This window comes from Hemitrygon akajei, chromosome 20, assembly GCF_048418815.1.
Source record: "Hemitrygon akajei chromosome 20, sHemAka1.3, whole genome shotgun sequence".
Taxonomy (NCBI): Eukaryota; Metazoa; Chordata; class Chondrichthyes; order Myliobatiformes; family Dasyatidae; genus Hemitrygon; species Hemitrygon akajei.
In genome coordinates, this window is record NC_133143.1 from 70,083,532 (window position 1) to 70,104,008 (window position 20,477).

A 20,477-nucleotide genomic window follows, 5' to 3' on the forward strand; every position below is an offset into this window, starting at 1 on the left:
GGTTGGGCAGCTACAGGAGGCTCTAAGCCAGTAAGTTGTATATAAGGATGCACACTCAGCGGCCACTATATTAGGTACACATGTACACCAGCTGGTTAACGCAAATATCTAATCAGCCAATCGTGTGGCAGCAACTCAAAGCATAAAAGCATGCAGACATGGTCAAGAGGTTCAGTTGTTGTTCAGACCAAACATCAGAATGGGGAAGAAATGTAATCTAAGTGACTTTGACCGCAGAATGGTTGCTGGTACCAGACAGGGTGGTTTGAGAATCGCAGGAACTGCTGATCTCCTGGGATTTTCACACACAGCAGTTTCTAGAATTTATGGAGAATGGTGCAAGAAACAACAATCATCCAGCAAGTGGCAGTTCTGTGGGTGAAAGCACCTTGTTAATGAGGGATGTTGAGGAGAATGGCCAGGCTGGTTCGAGCTGACGTGTTACAACAGTGGTGTGCAGAAGAACATCTCTGAACACACACCATATCAAATTTTGAAGTGGATGGGCTGCAGTAGTAGAAGATCATAATGGGTTCCACTCCTGTGCATAATAACATGGCCACTGAGTGTAAATCACAGACAAGAAAGTATCAAAAACTGTTATTTTTCTGTCCTATGACACATACCCCCAGGAAATGTATTATTGCCCCCACTGTAACAGAGGCATGTTAACCTGGCCTGGTGACTGTGGAATGGCAGAGCAGAACAGATACTCAACAACATTCCCATAACACGGCCTGATCAGATCTCCAGCTCTGCATCTTGCATTCAAGATTATAGCTTTATTTGTCACATGTACATTGAAAAAGACAGTATAGTGTGTCGTTTGCATCAATGATCAACACAGTCGGAAGATGTGTTGGTGGGGGGAGCAGCCTTCTGGCACCAAATTAATATTCCCACGATTTACGAACCTGTACATCTTTGGAACGTGAGAAGAAACCGGAGCACCCAGCGGAAACCCACATGGTCATGGAGAGAACGTACAAACTCCTTACAGACAGCAGTGGGAATTGAAACCAGGTAGCTTGCGCTGTAAAGCATTATGCTAACCGTCATCCTACCGTGCTGCCTCTTCTATGGTGTATGTAAGCACCATTTCACATATCATTAAGCCTCACTTCCCCAGGGTCTGACTTACGTATTTCACAGCCAGGGGTATGGAACACTGGGAAAATGGGCACTAGGGCTGGGTGGAGTCAAAAAAGGAAGGCCATTGTTGGAACATTACCATGGTGCCTGCTCTCCGTATCAATTGAAGACCGAAGGTGAATACCCTTATCAAAATTTAAGAAAAGTGTGCAGTTAGATCCAATTTCTAAAGCCAGACAAAGGAGCAGAATTAGGCCATTCAACCCTCCAAGACTGCTCCACCATTCCAACATGGCTGATTTATTTTCCTGCCATTACGCCATACACTTCAACACTCTGACAAATCAGGAATCTATCTACCTCCACTTTAAACATAGACCATAGACTGTAAAACATAGGAGCAGAATGAGGCCATTTGACCCATCGAGCCATTCAATCATGGCTGATCCTTTTTATCCCCTCCTCAGCCCCACTCCCAGCATTCTCCCCATGACTTTTAATGCCATAGCCAATCAAGAACCTATCAATCTCTGTCTTAAATACACCTAATGACAGCACATCTTTTCTTAGATAAGGAGCCCAAAATTCTTCACAATACTCAAGGTGAGACCTCACCAGTGTCTTATAAAGCCTCAGCATCACATCCCTGCTCTTGCATTCTGGACCTTTTGAAATGAATGCTAACATTGTATCTCCTTTCCTCACCACTGACTCAACTTGCAAGTTAACCTTTAGGCTATTCTGCACAAGGACTTCCAAGTCCCTTTGTATCTCAGATTTTTCAATTTTCTCCCCATTTAGAAAATAGTCTGAAAATTTATTTCTACTACCAGAGTGCATGACCATGCATTTTCCAACTTTGTATTTCATTTGCCACTTTCTTGCCCATTCTCCTAATCTGTCTAAGTCCCTCTGCAGCCTACCTGTTTCCTCAACGCTACCTGCCCCTCCACCAGTCTTCGTATCATCTGCAAATTAGGCAACAAAGCATCTATTCTATCATCTAAATCATTGATATACAGCTAAAAAGAAGCGGTCCTAACACCGACTTCTGCGGAACACCACTAGTCACTGGCAGCCAACCAGAAAAGGATCCTTTTATTCCCACTCGCTGCCTCCTACTAATCAGCCTTGATCTAATCATGCCAGTAACTTTCCTGTAATACTATGAAAATCCAGATACACAACATCCACTACATCCCCTTTATCTATCCTACTTGTAATCTCCTCAAAGAATTCCATCAGGTTTGCTGGGCAAAATTTCCCCTTAAGGAAACCATGCTGACTTTATCCTGTCTTGTCCTGTGTCACCAAGTACCGTACTCCATAACCTCATCCTTAACAATTGACTCCAACATCTTTCCAACCAATGAGGTCAGGATAACTGGTCTATAATTTCCTTTCAGCTACCTTCCTCCTTTCTTAAAGAGTGGAGTGACATTTGTAATTTTCCAGTCCTCTGGCATCATGCCAGAGTCCAATGATTCTTGAAAGAATATTATTAATGACTCCACAGTCTCTATCGCTACATCTTTCAGAACCCTCGGCTACAGTTCATCTGGTCTAGGTGACTTATGTATCCTTAGGTCTTTCAGCTTTTTGAGCACCTTCTCCCTTGTAATAGTAACTGAACTCATTTCTCTTTCCTCAACCCTTCAACATTTGGCACACTGCTAGTGTCTCCCACAGTGAAGACTGATGAAAAATACTCATTTAGTTCATCTGCCATCTCCTTGCCCCGCATTATTATTTCTCTGGCCTCATTTTCTAGTAGTCCAATATCCATTCTCACCTCTCGTTTATTTTTTATATACTTGAAAAAGCTTTTTCTGTGTACCTTGATATTGTTTGCTAGTTTGCTTTCATATTTCATCTTTTCCCTTCTAATGATTCCTTTAGTAGCTTTGTGCAGGTTTTTTAAAGCTTCCCAATCCTCTGTCCTCCTGCTCATTCCCATTTGTTGAATGTCCTCCGTCTTGCTTTTACATTGGGTTTGACTTGTCAGCCACAGTTGTAGTATTTTTCCATTTGAGTATTTCTTTGTTTTTGGAATACATCGGTCCTGCACCTTCCTCATTTTACCCAGAAGCTCACACCATTGCTGTTCTGCTGTCATCCCGGCCAGCATCTCCTTCCAATTTACTTTGGCCAACTCCACTCTCATATCACTGTAATTTCCTTTACTTCACTGAAATACTGCTATGTCAGACTTTACTGTCTCCCTATCAAATTTCAAGTTGAACTCAGTCATATTGTGATCACTGTCTCCTAAAGGTTTCTATACATTAAGCTCTCTTCAGTATATTTGATCCCCTAGTAGGCTCAATGGCAAACTGCTCAACAAAGCCTTCTCATAGGCATTCAACAAACTCACTCTCTTGAGATCCATAACCAACCTGATTTCCAAATCTACCTGCATGTTAAAATCTCCCATGACATTGGCCTTTTCTATTTCCCACTGGAATCAGTAGTCCACATCTCAGGCCTGTATATAACTGCCATCAGAGTCCTTTCACTCTTGTAGTTTCTTAACACAACCTACAAGGATTCAACATCTTCCATTCCTATGTCACATCCTTCTATTGATTTGATGCCATTCTTTACCAGCAGAGCCATGCCAGCCCCTCTGCCTACCTTCCTATCCCTCCAATACAACGCATAACCTTGGACATTCAGCTCCCAACTACAATTATCCTTCAGCCACAATTCAGTGATGGCCACAACATCATACCTGACGATCTGTAATAGTGCAACAAGATCACCCACCTTATTTCTTATGCTCTGTGCATTGAGATACAACACTTTGAGTACTGTATTTGCTACCCTTTTTGATTTTGCATCCCTAATGCACTGATACTCACCCTGCTGGCTGCGTCTGCCTGCTCTTCCTGACAGTCTTACTGCACTCAATCTTTGCTTTTTTACCATCCATCCTAGCCTAAGTCCCTTCACACCAGTTCTCACCCCCCTGCCAAATTAGTTTAAACCCTCCCCAACAGCTCTAACAAACCTGCTCAAGAGAATATTGGTCCCCCTTGGGTTTGGGAGTAATCGATCACTTTTGTACAGGTCATACCTCCCCAGAAGGGACACCAATGATCCAAGACCCTGAGGCCTGCCCCCACACCAGATTCTCAGGCACACGTTCATCTGCCAGATCATCTTGTTTCTACCCTCACTGGCGAATGACACTGATAACAATCCAGAAATTACTACCCTGGAGGTCCGGCTTCTCAGCTTTCTACCTAGTTCTCTAAATTCTCTTTTCAGGACCACATTGCATTTCCTTCCTATGCCATTGGTACCAATATGTACCAAGACGTCTGGCTGTTCCCCCCCCCCCCCCAGAACACTGTGAGCGCAATCCAAGATGTCCCAGGCACCTGGGAGGTAACATACCATCCGTCCACAGAATCTCCTGTCTGTTCCTCTGAATATTGAGTCCCCTATCACTACCCCTCCCGTCTTTTCCCTCTTTCCCTTCTGCACCATGGACAGATGCTCAGTGCTAATAACCTTGTCTCCGTGGCATTCCCCTGGGAAGTCATTCCCCACAACAGTATCCAATACAGTATTCTTATTATTGAGGGGAATGGCTACAGGGGTGCTCTGCACTAACTGCCTGTTCACATTTCCATTTCTCCTGACAGTCACCCAGCTACTCGTCTCCTGCAACTTTGGGATGACTACTTCCCTGTAACTCTGATCGATGATCTCCTCACTCTCCCGTACAATCCAGCTACTGCTCCAGATCCCTAACACGGATCCCTAGCACTTCACACGGATGTAGTTCCCAGGGACAGTCTGGGTCTCCCAGGACTCCAACTCTAACATATACCTGACGACTTTGCTTTCACAACCATCTGTGGCAATGAATTCCACAGATTCACCATTTTCTGGCTAAAGAAAATCCTCATTATCCCTATTCCATGACTCTCAATACAGGAGCCCCTCAGGGCTGCATACTGAGTCCCCCCCCTTTACTTCCTGTATACCCATGACTATATCGCCACCCACAGCTCCAATCTGCTAATTAAATTTGCCAGCAACTACATTGATTGGCCTTATCTCAGGCAATAATGAGCTGACCTACAGGGAAGAAGTCATCTCTCTGACACAGTGGTGTCAAGAAAACAACCTCTCCCTCAATGTTGCAAAAACAAAGGAGCTGGTTGTGGATTACAGGAGGAATGGAGATGGGCTAACCCCATTGACATCAGTGGATCTGGGGTTGAGAGGGTAAACAGCTTCAAGTTCCTTGGCATCCACATCACTGAGGACCTCATGTGGTCTGTAAACACCAGCTGAGTGGTGAGAAAAGCACAACAGCACCTCTTTCACCTCAAACGGTTCAAGAAGTTCAGTATGGGTCCCCAAATCCTAAGAACTTTCTACAGGGGCACAATTGAGAGCATCCTGACTGGCTGCATCACTGCCTGGTATGGGAACTGTACATCCCTCAATCACAGGACTCTGCAGAGAGTGGAGCGGACAGCCCAGTGCATCTGTAGATGTGAACTTCCCAAGATTCAGGACATTTACAAGGACAGGTGTGTAAAATGGGCCCGTGGGATCATTGGGGACCCAACTCTTTCCAACCACGATCTATTCCGGCTGCTACCATCATTAAACAGTACCGCAGCATAAAAGCCAGGGCCAACAGGCTTCATCTTCTTCCACTAGGCCATCAGACTGATGAACTCTCACTGATTTGAATGTACTCTATATTACATTGATTGTTCTACTTATTATAAATTATTATAAATTACTATGAATTGCACATTGCACATTTAGATGGAGACGTAACATAAAGATTTTTACTCCTCATGTACGTGAAGGATGTAAGAAATAAAGTCAATTCAGTTCAAAAAATAGGCATCCTTCTATTCTGAGGATGTGCCCTCTAGTCCTAGACTCCCCCACATGCCCACTCCATCTAGGCCTTTCAGCATTCAACAGGTTTCAGTGAGATCACCCCTCATTCTTCTAAACTGAAGTGAGTACAGACCCAGAGCCGTCAAACACTTCTCATTCATTAACCACTTCATTTCTGGAATCATTCTTGTGAACCTCCACCAGACCCTCTCCAACACCAGCACATGCTTTCTTAGATAAGGAGCCCTAAACTGCTCACAATACTCCCCGTGCGGTCTGACCGATGCTTATAAAGCCAGAGATATCCCTGCCCTTCAGAGGGAGCCCACAACTGCCACAGAGGAAAGTACGATGAGCTGCTTATCCTAACAATGAACACAGACAGACCCAGAAACCTTTTGGAAATGCTGACTTACTGGGGTTAGGTGGTTTCCAATAAGCTCTTTGGAAATCCGTGGGGCAGCTGAAAGAGTTAAAGGATGAAGATGTTGCCAAATCAAAGCCCATTGTTTTTTTTTTAAATCCGCTTTCTGGAACAGTTAATGTGATGCTGCATGTCTCTCAGTCTCACAGCAAAGAAAGGACCAATGACACAACTATTGTTAGTGGAATTAGCCTTATCTATGGTGATAGTGATATAGGTAGTGATGAGGAGGCTTACAGGACCGAGACAGATCAGCTGGGTGAGTGTGTCACAGCAACAACCTTCACTCAACATCATTATGACCAAGGAATTGCCTGTGGACTTCAGGAACACACCCAAGTCCTCGGAGAGGGATCAGCAGTAGAAAGGGTGAGCAGTTTCAAGGTCCTGGGTGAGCAGTTTCAAGGTCCTGGGTGCCAGCATCTCTGGAGATCTATGCTGGGCCCAGCACATTGATGCTATTACAGAGAAGGCACAACAATGTCTATAATTCATTAGGAGTTTGAGGAGATTTGGTGTCACCAAAGACTCAAGCAAATTTCTACAGATGTACCGTGGGGAGCATTTTGCCTGGTTGTATCACCATCTAGTATGGAAGGGACAATAGAACATAGAACATAGAACATAGAATAGTACAGCACATTACAGGCCCTTCAGCCCACAATGTTGTGCCGACTCTCAAACCCTGCTTCCCAAATAACCCCCCACCTGAAATTCCTCCATATACCTGTCTAGTAGTCTCTTAAATTTCACTAGTATATCTGCCTCCACCACTGACTCGGGCAGTGCATTCCACGCACCAACCACTCTCTGAGTGAAAAACCTTCCTCTAATATCCCCCTTGAACTTACCTCCCCTTAACTTAAAGCCATGTCCTCTTGTACTGAGCAGTGGTGCCCTGGGGAAGAGGTGCTGGCTGTCCACTCTGTCTATTCCTCTTAATATCTTGTCACCTCTATCATGTCTCCTCTCATCCTCCTTCTCTCCAAAGAGTAAAGCCCTAGCTCCCTTAATCTCTGATCATAATCCATACTCTCTAAACCAGGCAGCATCCTGGTAAATCTCCTCTGTACCCTTTCCAATGCTTCCACATCCTTCCTATACTGAGGCAACCAGAACTGGACACAGTACTCCAAGTGTGGCCTAACTAGAGTTTTATAGAGCTGCATCATTACATCACGTCTCTTAAACTCTATCCCTCAACTTATGAAAGCTAACACCCCATAAGCTTTCTTAACTACCCTATCTACCTCTGAGGCAACTTTCAGGGATCTGTGGACATGTACCCCCAGATCTCTCTGCTCCTCCACACTACCAAGTATCCTGCACAATGCACGGGATCACAGGAATCTGCAGAGGGTGGCTCCATCACGGGCACAAACCCTCCCCACCATCAAGGACATCCTTGTAAAGGCAATGCCTCAGAAAGGCAGCATCCGTTATGAAGGACCCTTGCCACCCAGGACGTGCCCTCTTCTCATTAATACCGTCAGGAGGAGGTAAAAGAGCCTTGAGACCAACACTTAATGTTTCAGGAACAGCTTCTTCCCCTCCACTATCATATTTGGTCAATTAACCCATACTTCCTCAGTATTTTGTACTCTTTTTGCACTATTAATTTATGTATTCTTATTGTAACATAGTGTATTTTTATGTACTGCAGCAACAAAACAACAAATTTAATTTTATACAGTTCTGTGCGAAAGTCTTAGGCACATGTATAGCTAGGGTTTTGCTCAATACTGTATTTGTTAATGTGGAATGGAGAGCAAGTTTTTCAATCTGGCAGGAGGAAAGGAATGGCGAGGGTGGAGCCTACGGGAGGGGTTTGGGGCAGGAGGCGGAGGAGTGCCATGCACTGGGGGGTGCAGACACACCCAGCCCTGAGACTCCAGGCAAGGCCATTTGATTCCAAACAATTAGTTCATTGATTATTGTAGAATGTCTCTCTGGTGCTGCCTGTTCACTTCCCTGTCCCTTCCACTTTTCCCAACCATGATTCCTCTCTCCCTGCCCCCTAATCACTCTCAGTCTGCAATAGAGGCCCACATTAAAGTCAGGTTTATCATCACTCAATTTTTGTGCCAGCAGTACATAAATTGACTACGGTTCTGTGCAAGAGCGTTCAGCACCCTAGCTCTATATATTTGTGCCGAAGACTTTTAGATAGTACTGTCTGCTTGTGATATTAACCCTGACTCTGACTCCGATCCTGATCCTGATTGTTGAGAAGAACACCTAGGTACTTGTACTCCTCCACCACCACAATACTTCTCCCAGAATGTATTCAGGACTCGTCACAGTCCTCTTCCTCCTAAAACCAGTCACCATCTCCTTAGCCACATTCAGGAGCAGGTGATTCTTCCCACACCACTTCACAAACTTGTCCACCAGTCCTCTGTACTCTGACTCCAGCCCATCTGATACACCCAACCACCACAGAGTCATCAGAGAACTTCTGCAACTGACGGCTCAGATTTGTACTGAGAGTCTGAGGTGTACAGTGTGAACAGAAAGAGAGACAGGACAGTCCCTGGTGGTGCTCCAGTGCCACTCACCACCATCTCAGACAGAGAACTATCCAGCTGTACAAACTGGGGTCTATCTGTCAGATAGTCAGTAATCTAGGAAATAGTGGATTTGTCTATGTCCATCCTTTGCAGCTTCTTGCTCAGAAGAAGTGGCTGCATTGTATTAAAGGCATTTGAGAAATCAAAAAATGTGAATCTCACAATGCCACCAGCATCATCCAGCTGGGAGTGAGCTCTAATGCAGGTAGGTGATGGCATCATCTACTCCCACATGAGGTTGGTTAGCAAACTGTAGAGGATCCAATGAAGATCTCACTTGCGGTCCAAAGTAAGTCAGGACCTGCCCGTCCGACATCCTCATCACATGGGATGTTAGGGCATTGGTCAACTTCAGATGGAGTCGTCTTCCTGAGTACAGGAACCAAGCAGGAAGTCTTCAGAAGCAGGAAAAGTATCTTTTCCTGGCTCAGACACAGATTGTAAAGGTGCTGCAAAATACCAGACAGCTGGCTCCTGACCAATCAAGAATCTATCAACCTCTGCCTTAAATATGCAAAAAGGCCTTCACAGCTGCCTGTGATAAAGAATTCCACAGATTCACCATTCTCTGGCTAAAGAAATTCTTCCTCATCCCTGTTCTAAAAGGACAGCCCTCTATTCTGAAGCTGTGGCTTCTGATCTTAGATGCTCCCACCAGAGGAAGCATCCTCTCCACAACCAGTCTATCCAGGCCTTTCACCATTCGATAGGTTTCAATTAGGTCACTCCTCATTCTTCTGAATTCTAGTGATCAGAGGCCCAGAGCCATCAAGTGCTGTTTGTCTAAGGTTTGTCCTCTGTTACGCTTTGATTGTTGGGTAGTGTTTTTGAACGTGTGTAGTTTTTCATCGATTCTATTAGATCTTCTTTAATCTACTGTACATGCCTGCAAGAAAATGAAACTCTGGGATGTTTATGGTGACATATACATACTTTGATAATAAATTTACTTGGAAATTTGAACTCATCTGCAGTTTATAAACACAAGTTAATCTGCAGATTCTGGAAATCCAGGGCAATACACACAAAATGCTGAAGGACTCAGCAGCCCAGGCAGTGTCCATGGAGAGGAATAATAAGTTGACTTTGCAGGCTGAGACCCTTCATTGGGACCTGATTCATAGGTGCTCCCTAACCTGCCAAGTTCCTCCAGAATTTTGTGTGTGTTATTCTGCTTTTGTTAAAGACAGACTATCTTTTATCTTTAGCAGGAATTCCAATATAGTGGGGCGGGGGGGGTGGGAATAAGATCAACAGTTTTAATTATTGCTTCTCCTTGTCCCCCAGGAATTGTCAATAACATGCTATCATGTGCAGTTTCTCATTCTCTCATTCAGTCTTACAAAGGTACAAAAGATCTGTTAGTGACAAATCAGAGTAAATCAGTTTGACTGCACAACATCCAGGTACGCACTGAAAAAGGCAAAGCAAGCACCTGTTGAAAATTTCCAGGCTCATTCACAGGTAAGCAATCAATTCAAGGTCAACTTCAATAGCTCAAATCTATTTCAATTTCATTTAACCTTTTCCCATGTGAGTATGGATGTAATCCTTTCATTTACTTTCGGGAGAGTTCAACGTGTCCCATTTCCCTATTTTAAGTGAATTCAAGAGGGGGAAATGCAGAGGAGCCTTTGTTTCACTGATGTCCTTGGCTCTGGTGTCCCAGAGAACAACATCCATCACAGCAGTTCACTCTGATGATGTGCCAGCATTTGCTGTTTAAATATTCAAGTCACACTTGCCTCACTCTCGGGAATTTGTCATTGCTACAGAATAGAGCAGTGGGAACGGCACAGATAGTTCATGGTGCTGCAGCAGGACTCTATTGCTGAAAATTATGAAACTTGAATTTTATTTCCTTTTAGTTGGATTTCTATTTCAATCAGTCTGACAATTAGCTAATTATCATTTATTCCAGAATCAAATAAATATTGTGGCTATTTATAGAGGCCTCTGTGAATTAAATTCTCATTGGGGCATTGACTTCCAAATCAAGAAGTGGTTTGAAATTATCATCAATTGATTTAATGCTGTCTTAAGGCATGAATTGTTGAACATGATGTGGTCTTCCCATTCCCATTCCTTTTCCGACATGTCAGTCCATGGCCTCCTGTACTGCCACAAAGGACAGTTCAGGAGCAACAACTAATATTCCATCTGGCTAATCTACAATTTGACGGCATGAACATTGATTTCTCTAACTTGCAGAGATTTCTCCACAATCCCTTTTCCCTCTTTTTCCATTCCACATTCTGACACCCTTCTCATCCCTGTTCCCCTCACCTGCCCATCACCTTTCTCTGATTCCCCTCCTCCTTCCTTTTCACCCATGGTCCATCCTCCTCACTCAGCAGATCCTTTTTACTTCAGCCCTTTGCCTCTTCCACCTATCACTAGCCAGCTTCTCTCTTCATCCCCCCCCCCCCCCCCGACCCATCCACCTTCTCCCTCACCTGGACTCACCTAACACCTTCCAGCTTCTCTCTTCATTCCCCCCCCCCCCCCCACCTTCTCCCCCACCTGGTCTCACCCATCACCTGCTAGCTTGTACTCCCCCCTCTCCAACCTCCACCTTCTTCCTCTGGCTTCTGCTCCCTTCTATTCCAGTCCAGATGAAAGGTCTTGACCTGACGCGTTGACTGCTTATTCCCCAACACAGTTGCTGCCTGACCTGCTGAGCTCCTCCAGCATTTTGTGTGTGTTGATCTGGACTTCCAGCATCTGCAAAAGCTCTTGTGTTTGTGAGTGGCCTTCATAGTTCTGGTTAACCAGCATCTGTGGTAACTTTCAAAAGAGCAGGGTTATGAAAATCCTTGGAGCAAAGATTTGTTAATGGCCACAATTGCTTAGCAAGTGCTGGACCTTTGTCCTATTCACTTCCCTGATTTCATTTAGTCCCATTGAAGTTGGTATCTAAACATTAGGGTGGTGCCAGGAACTACAGAAGAGTAGAATTCACTTCCTTCTCTGTTGGCAGTGAGCTGAGAGCAGGGGCCTTATAGACAGGTAAATGTGCTTACCATTGTAACACTTACCAAGTCAGAAATTTGTCTTACATACCCTGATATAGCTAGAGAAAAGCCCTAGCTCAGTCAGCCTATGTTCATTAATCCAGGCATCATCCTGATAAATCTCCTCCAAAGCTTCACTAAAGCTTCCACATGCTGCCTATAATCAGGTGACCAGAAATGAGCACAATATTCCAAGTGTGATGTAACCAGTGTTTTATAAGCTGCAACATTACCACACAGCTCTTGAACTCAATCCACTGGCTAATGTCAGAAAATGTCTTCTTAACCATCCTATCAACTTGTGTGGCAACTTTGGGGAACCTATGGAAGTGGACCCCAAGATCACTCTGTTCCTCCACACTCGAAGAATCCTGCCATTAACCCTGTATTCTGCCAAGTGTGACCTTCCAACATAAATCACCTCACACTCCTTTGGGTTGAGTTCCATCTGCCACTTTTCAGCCCAGCTCTGCATCTTGTAAATGTCCCAATGTAAGCTACAACAACCATCTACATTGTCTACAACACCTCTGTGTCATCTGCAAGCTTACTAATCCACCCTCATTTATCAAATTTATAAAAGTCACAAAGAGCAGTGGCCCCAGAACAGAGCCCTGCGGAACGGCACTGGTCACTGACCTCCAGGCAGAATGTGCTCCATCTACGACCACTGATAGGAAAGCCAGATGAGAACCCACAGCCTGATAACAGAAGCTGTCCTTGAGCCTGGTGGTACAGAGCTGAGAGGTTAATCTTCATTGTTTTACCTTGGGTCTGATATTTTCCCTAAACTGGGGAGGGGCTGTCTCTTCACTCATTCTTCATTTCAGTCAATCCTTGAAGATTCAATTATCTAATTCAATATATGACTAAAGAGGGTTGAATGTGATAACAATTAAATTCACAATGACGTGCCATGAATCAGGGTAATGATGATGTTTTATGTACACTGATTTAAAACATCGCAAGAGCTCTTCAACTTTAATGTCTCCCTGCTTCCGTAGACATTTATAATTTATATATCCTTTTGATTTATTGAATAGATTTTGAAACTGTTTTGTTGAAGTCACAAGGATTATTACATTTAATTGGTAATTACTCACCAAACATCTACAATGCACGAGCCTTAAAGAGCAAGTAATCATTAAATAATTGATGGTCTTCAGGGAGGTAAATGATTGGAAGAATTTGACTTGAAGAGGATGGGTTGTAGAATCTGCTGACAACGCAGTGAAGTGAAGGAGGAGAGGGTTGTCTCCGTAGGGGAGTGTACTTTGAATTTAGAAAGAATGAAGAGAAAATTCAGGGAGGTCACTGTTACCCTGGCAGTCTTTTCTATTTAATACATGTCAGTCTGCTTTCCAAAGTTAAACTGATTTTCAGACCAGATACCTTGAGTTCCTTGGATCCTGATTTCTTTCAAAGTGTCCTGTGAAATATTGTTCGATCATTTCCAAAATTTCACAGATCAGAAGGATACAACAAATTGGAAGTGCTCCTTTCAATGTTAAATTGTGAGTCACAGGACAAAGTCCCAACAGTCAGTTGATGAAAAGTCAGAGGTGACTGGACTTATAAAGCCGGTCCCTCCTTCCCTCAGCATCAGTACAGAAACGTGAACCATCCTGTGTGTTTGGCCCATTAAGAATAGCAGCACTTGAATTCAAAATCTCAGTTGTGTTTTTTCAGGAAAGGAAAGGTGGCTGTGGACATCTGGGGCTCCTCAGTGGCACAGTGGTTAGTGTAGCACTATTTCAGCACAAAGGCTCATTGGCAGGACGTGCCAGTTACCAGGCTGTATCTCTAAATTATAAGGGAAAAGAAAAGCCTTAAAATATTGGAGCAGGACAGGAGAAATAAAATTAATGGCTGTGTCTGAGGAAATATTAAGTGACAGAAGGACCTTGATGTACAACTATAAGCTGGTGAAGAGGGAATATGGGGTAATTTCAGATACATAGTCACATTTAACATACAGTGAAATGTGCCATTGGTGCTAACAACCACCACAGCCTAAGGATGTCCTGGGGGCAGCTGCAAGTGTCACCACACATTCTAGCAGCAACATAATATTCCCATATTGCTCAGCAGAACTGAGGCCACAACAAAAAACAAGATGGCAGCTCGGCACCATCTTGACCAGATCACCAGATCAACTTCATTAGCTGCAATGTAAGAGCAGAAAAGGGAGTTTACGACGTGATGAAATATTAGTTTGGCCACTTATAGAACTAGAAGGGCTGATTTTGGATATGGCATAGGGAGTATGGAAGACCCTAAACTGTGAGAATGGTGGACAGCGAGGATACACCTGGATGTGCGCTGGTGATGGGAACTAGGAAACGCATTGATAGTACTTAATGTTGGGCATGCTTATAGTCGAACAAAGGGCCAACATCCATGAGGTACGACTTATTTCTGTGTCTCACACATGCTCATGGGTAGTGGCTGACCAAACTACCAATCTGAAAAAGTCTGACGGCCTAAACAAGACAGAGGACCTTAGCTTTCCTATGACGGCAAGAAACTGATGTTCCTCGGCCCACCTGCTAAACTCACTGTCCTTCCCCCCTAACTTCTCCCCTTCAACCCATAACTCCACACCCTTCAATGCCATAACCCCTCCCCTTCAACCCCATAAACCCTCCTCTTCAACTCCATAACTCTACGCCCTTCAACCCCATAACCCCTCCCCTTCAACCCCATAACCTCTCCCCTTCAATCCCCTAACTTCTCCACTTCAACCCCCTAACCCCTCCCCTTCAACCCCATAACCCCTCCCCTTCAAACCCATAACTCAATACTCTTCAACCCACTAACTCCTCACCTTCAACACCTAACTCCTCCCCAACTCCATAACTCCACTCCCTTCAACACTGTAACTTCCCCATTTTCAACCCATTAACTCCTCTCCTTCAAAAATGACACCTTCCCTTCAACCCCCTAACTCCACCCCTTCAACCATGTAACTCCTTCCCTATAACCCCATTACTGCTCCATGCCCCTCCATTGTGAATCCCAGAATCCTTCCTTCTCCCTAACACCTCCCTCCCCCTCCATCCTCATCCACCCCTCAACCCCTCTCCTACAACAACCATTTCCTCCATTCTTTAGCTTCTCCAACCCATCCCTCTCCCCTCCACCCCTTAACTTCTTCCTCTAGCACTGCCTTCTAACCTCTCCCTACCCTCCAACCCCATAAGCCTTCTCTCCCCCTCCATCCCATAACCCTTCCCTTCCCATCCTATAACCTCCCCTCCACCTGATAACCCTCCTCTCCCCCTCCAACCTATAACCTCTTCCTCTCTCATAATCCCTCCCTCCCCCTCCACCCTCTAACCCCTCCCCTCTCCTAAGCCCTCAGAATTGCCTCTCCTCACAGCCTGCTTCAGACAAATCAAGACTGACATTTCTCTGACCCGGAATTAATTAATGCCAATGCTGTTTTGTCAGTATTGTAGCTGGAACGTTAGACAACAATTGCTAATACATTAATAAAATTCCAGTACAATTAGGTCCGGGAGGCTGGAAAGGATAACCAATTCCTGTATCATATATATTTCAGTAAGATGACATCGCAGTTCTATGTTCCTTCAGCACATTAGCACCAAGGTTAATTCAGCATCCTGCTGCCCACAGCTATACGCTGACACCACAGAATCCTTTAGGCAGAGCAGAATAGCTGAGCAATAATGCAGCAAGGTCGATCTGTCTCACCTTCCGCAGTCCCCTGATACAATCATAATGGAGTTGTATAATTGACTAATCATTGCAATCAAGCCCTATCAATTAGTCCTGAAAATTGTCAAATCGGAAGCAAGGGAAGTGTCAGCAGTAACTGTACGTCTTTTGAGGAGAAGCTGAGTGAGCTGGGACTTTGGTCTGGAGTATTGTGTTCATTTCAGTGCTGGTCCCCTCATTAAGGGAAGGAAGTGGATGCAGGGGAGATTTACCAGGATGCTGCCTGGACTAGAGGGCAAGTCTGATGAGAATAGGTTGAGTGAGCCAGGGCTTTTCTCTTTGGAGGAAAGGAGGGTGAGAGGTGACTTGATAGAGGTGTAGAAGATGATATAGATAGATTGGACAGCCAGAGTTCTTTTCCCCGGACAGAGGTGGCTAATACACAGGGGCATAATGTAAAATGATTGGAGGAAAGTATAGGGAGGATGTTGGAGGAAGGTTCTTTTCACAGGAAGTGATGGGTGCTCCCGGGGTGGTGATAGAAGCAGAAACATTAGGGCAATTAAAAGAATCTTAGACAGGCACATAGATGATAGAGGATGAAGGGTTATGTGGGAGGATGGAATAGATTGACCTTAGAGTAGGTTAAAAAGTTGGCACAACGTTGTGGGCCGAAGGGCCTGTACTGTGCTGTAGTTTTCTATGTGCTATTTTCCCAACCATTGCTCCAAAGCCATAGGTTCCTCGCAGCCAGGCTGCACACACCGTGTCACTCCCAAGATGTTGTTCTGACTTTCAAAGATTCTATTTCTGTTGCATTAAAATGGGTAATGTTTTGTGTTTCCACCATCTCATTGACCATATGTTCTTATTCAAGCAGTGGCTCAATACATACCATAGAACACAGATCTGTGCAGCAGAGTACAGGCTCTTCGACCCGCAATGTTGTGCTGAATTAAATTTACTCCGTAGTTAATCTAACCCTTCCCTCTTACACAGCCCCTAACCCTCCATTTTTCTTACAAAGGCCAAAGAGTATCTTAAATATCTCCAATATATCTGTCTCTGACAGTGTGAACCAAGCATTTTCCGCTCTCTGTGCAAAAAAAAATTACCTCTGATATCTCCCCTAAACTTGCTTCCAACTTGATTTTCCCAATCTACCTGCATATTGAAATCCCCTGTGACTATTGTAATATTGCCCTTTTGGCTTGCTTTCTCTATATCCTGTTGTAATTTGTAGATCACATCCTTACTACTGTTTGGGGGTCTGTATACAACTCCCATCAGAGTCTTTTTACCCTTCCAGTTCCTTAGCTCTATCCACAATGATTCAACATCTTCCAACCCTACGTTACCTCTTTCTAATGATTTGATTTCAATTATTACCAACAGAGCCACACTGCCCTCTTTGCTATCCTGCCTGTCCTTTTGATACAAAGTGTATCCTTGGACATTAAGCTCCCAGCTTTAATCTTTCAGCCATAATTCAGAGAATTATCATACAACATCATACCTGCCAATCTGCAACTGCACAGCAAGCTCATCTACCTTATTTAATATGCTGCACGCATTCAGATAGAACACTTTCAGTCATATTTTCACCTTTTTTGATTTTGTCACACCATGCTCAACCTTTTGATTCCTAAGTTTGTCTGCAGTCTTATCAACATCTGCCTCCACAACCTCTTCGCTAACAGCTCTGACACTCTGGTCCCCATCCCCCTGCAACTCTAGTTCAAACCCCACCAAGCAGCTTCAACAAACCTTCCTGCTAGGATTGTAGTCCCCCTCCAGTTCAGGAACAAGCCGCTCCTTCTGTATGGGTCCCACCTTCCCTTGGAAGAGAGACCAATGATCCAACAATCTTATGTCCTCCCTCCTATACTAACTCTTCAGCCACATGTTAAACTGTATAATCCTCCTAGTTCTGGTCTCACTAGCATGTGACATGGGTAACAATCCTGAAATCACAACCCTAGATGTCCTGCCCTTTAACTTAGCACCTGAACTCCCTATGCAGAACTTCATCACTCGTCCTACCCATGTCATTGGTACCTACATAGACTACGACTTCTGCTGTTCACCCTTCCACTCAAGAAGGCTGAGGATTCGATCCGAGATATCCTGCACCCTGGCACCCAGAAGGCAACATACCATCTTGGAATTTCATTCTTGCCCACAGAACCTCCTCTCTGTTACCCTAACTAATGAATCCTCAATCACCACAGCGTGCCTCTTCTTCCCCCTTCCTGTCTGAGTCACAGAGGCAGACTCAGTGCCAGCAACTCACCCACTGTGACCTTCCTCTGTTCGGTCATTCCCCAACAGTATCCAAAGTGATATACCTGTCGTTGTGGGTGGATAGCAACAGGGGTACTCTGCACTGGCTCCTTAACCCCTTTCCCCTTCCTGACTGTCACTCAGTCTCCTGTGTCCTGCACCATGGGTGTAACTACCTCTCTATATCACCCACTCAGCCTCCCGAATGATCCGGAGTTCATCCAGTTCCAGCTCCTTTAATGTGGTTTGTTAGAAGCTGCAGCTGGATGCATTTCTCACAGTTGTAGTTGTCATGGACACTGGAGGTCTCCCTGCCCTCCTACATCCCACAACAGGGGCATTCAACTATCCTGCCTGGCATCTCTGCTGTCCTAGCTGAGCAGATATAAAGAAGGGAAGGAAAAAAACTTGAGCTAAAGCCAATAATCAAATAAAATTCAAATAATATTAATAATGCAGAGACCAGTTATCAGAATTCCTTCATAAAGACATTGACCTCTCCATATGCATCTTGGCATTAATGTACAATGTTATTCATGCAGTGGGATTGACCGACGTGGTGTTTATTAAGAAATAAGTTGCAGTTTATTGGTAGGGAATCCCATCTTGCCTGTGGTAATATCACAATAACTGTTAACAAACAATTCATGCTCATTTTGATAATAACCTTAATTCTGATGGAATTTTCTTGTTTCAGTCTTCCACCAGTAAAGCAAACAGGTATCTGAGTTTAAGGGCAGTTAAAATACTCTGGCTAGATCACACTTGGAATGCTGTCTTCAGTTCCGGTCGCCTCATCATAGGAAGGATGTGGAAGCTTTAGAAAGGGTGCAGAGGAGATTTACCAGGATGCTGCCTGGATTAGAAAGCATGTCTTATGAGGAAAAGTTAATTGAACTAGGGCTTTCTCTTTAGAGTGAAGGATGAGAGGTGACTTGACAGAGTTGTATAAGATGGTAAGAGGAATAGATAAAGTGAACAGCCAGAGATTTGGTTAATATGAGGGGGCATAATTTTAAGATATAGGAGAATGTCAGAGTTAGGTTTTTTTACATAGAGATTGGTGGATACTGGGAGTGGTGTTAGAGGCAGATATATTAGGAGCGTTCAAGAGACTCAGATAGACAGATGAATGATGGAGGGCTATGGAGGAGGGAAGGGTTAGACTGATCTTATTGTTAAATTGTCAACACAACTTCATGAGCTGAAGAGCCTGTATGGTGCTGTACCGCTCTGTGTTCTGTGTTCTATCAATTGTAGTTTACCACAACATCACCTCTGTCTTCTGGAGTTGAAAGCTTGTCATTTCAACATAGGTGAAATCTTGTCACAGGTGGGGGATTTAAGTTCAAGCACCTAAGTAAATCTGTTCATTTTCTTTGTTGATAGTGTGTTAACATCACAAAAGACAATTTCCCTTGAACTAAAAAGGGTTCTCTGGAAGATGCTAGTGAGCTAGTTGGGATTTAGTGACAGCCAGTGATATTTGTTATAAATCCATCATTTTGGTTTATCATCATGGGCTTATTTGACATGAACTTTGTTGTTTTGTAGTAGTGCGGTACAGAATCAGAACAATTTCTATAAATTACAGAATAAGTAAATAGTGAAAAAGAAGGAATAGAGAGGCAGTGTACATGGTCCAGTCAGAAATCTGATGGTGGAGGGGAAGAAGCTGTTTCTGAAACATTGAGTATGCATCTTCAGGCTCCTGTACCTCCTCTCTGATAGTACTAATGAGAAGAGGATTTGTCCTGGGTGGTAAGGCTCCACATTCTTGGGGCACTGCCTGTTGAAGATGTCCTTGATGGAGGGCAATGTTTGTGCCCGTGATGGATCAGGCAGAGTCCACACCCTCTGAAGCCTCTTGCGATCCTGTGAAGTGACCCCTCCATACTGAGTGGTGATGCAACCGCTCCAAATGTACATCTATAGACATTTGATAGAATCTTCATTACTAGAATATTCACTGCAGTTCTTCAGAAGAGGAAATCTATTATTCTTACCTACTCTGGGCTAGCTGTGAGTCAAGTCACACCAATGTGGTTGAGTCCCCTGGAGCAATGAAGAAAGACAATGAATAGTGGCTCTCCCAGCCATGCCCACATCCTCACAACACACAAAACAGGGCAGACAAACAAACAATGTGCAAAAGACAAAAATCTGTGCAAATACAAAAAGAAAGAAAAAGATTGAAAAAGATAGATAGATAAATAAATGGATTAAATGGATAAGTAAATAATTTTTTTAAATATCGAGCACATGAGATGAAAGTGAGTTCATAGGTTGAGGGAACAGTTCAGTACTGGCGTAAGTGAAGTTATTCCCACTGGTTGAGGGGTAATAACTGTAATTCTCTACTTTTTCTGAAGTGTGTATATTTTGAGATTATCCTCATTATTTGATACTGTTACGCCCGTGGCCCCCTCCTTTTTGAGAATGGCAGGATCGCTATTGATTCGAGTCAGGAGACCCAGGAAATGAGAGAAAGACATGCAGAATCCACAAAGAGTTTGGAATGTGTCCTGGCCTCCGAAA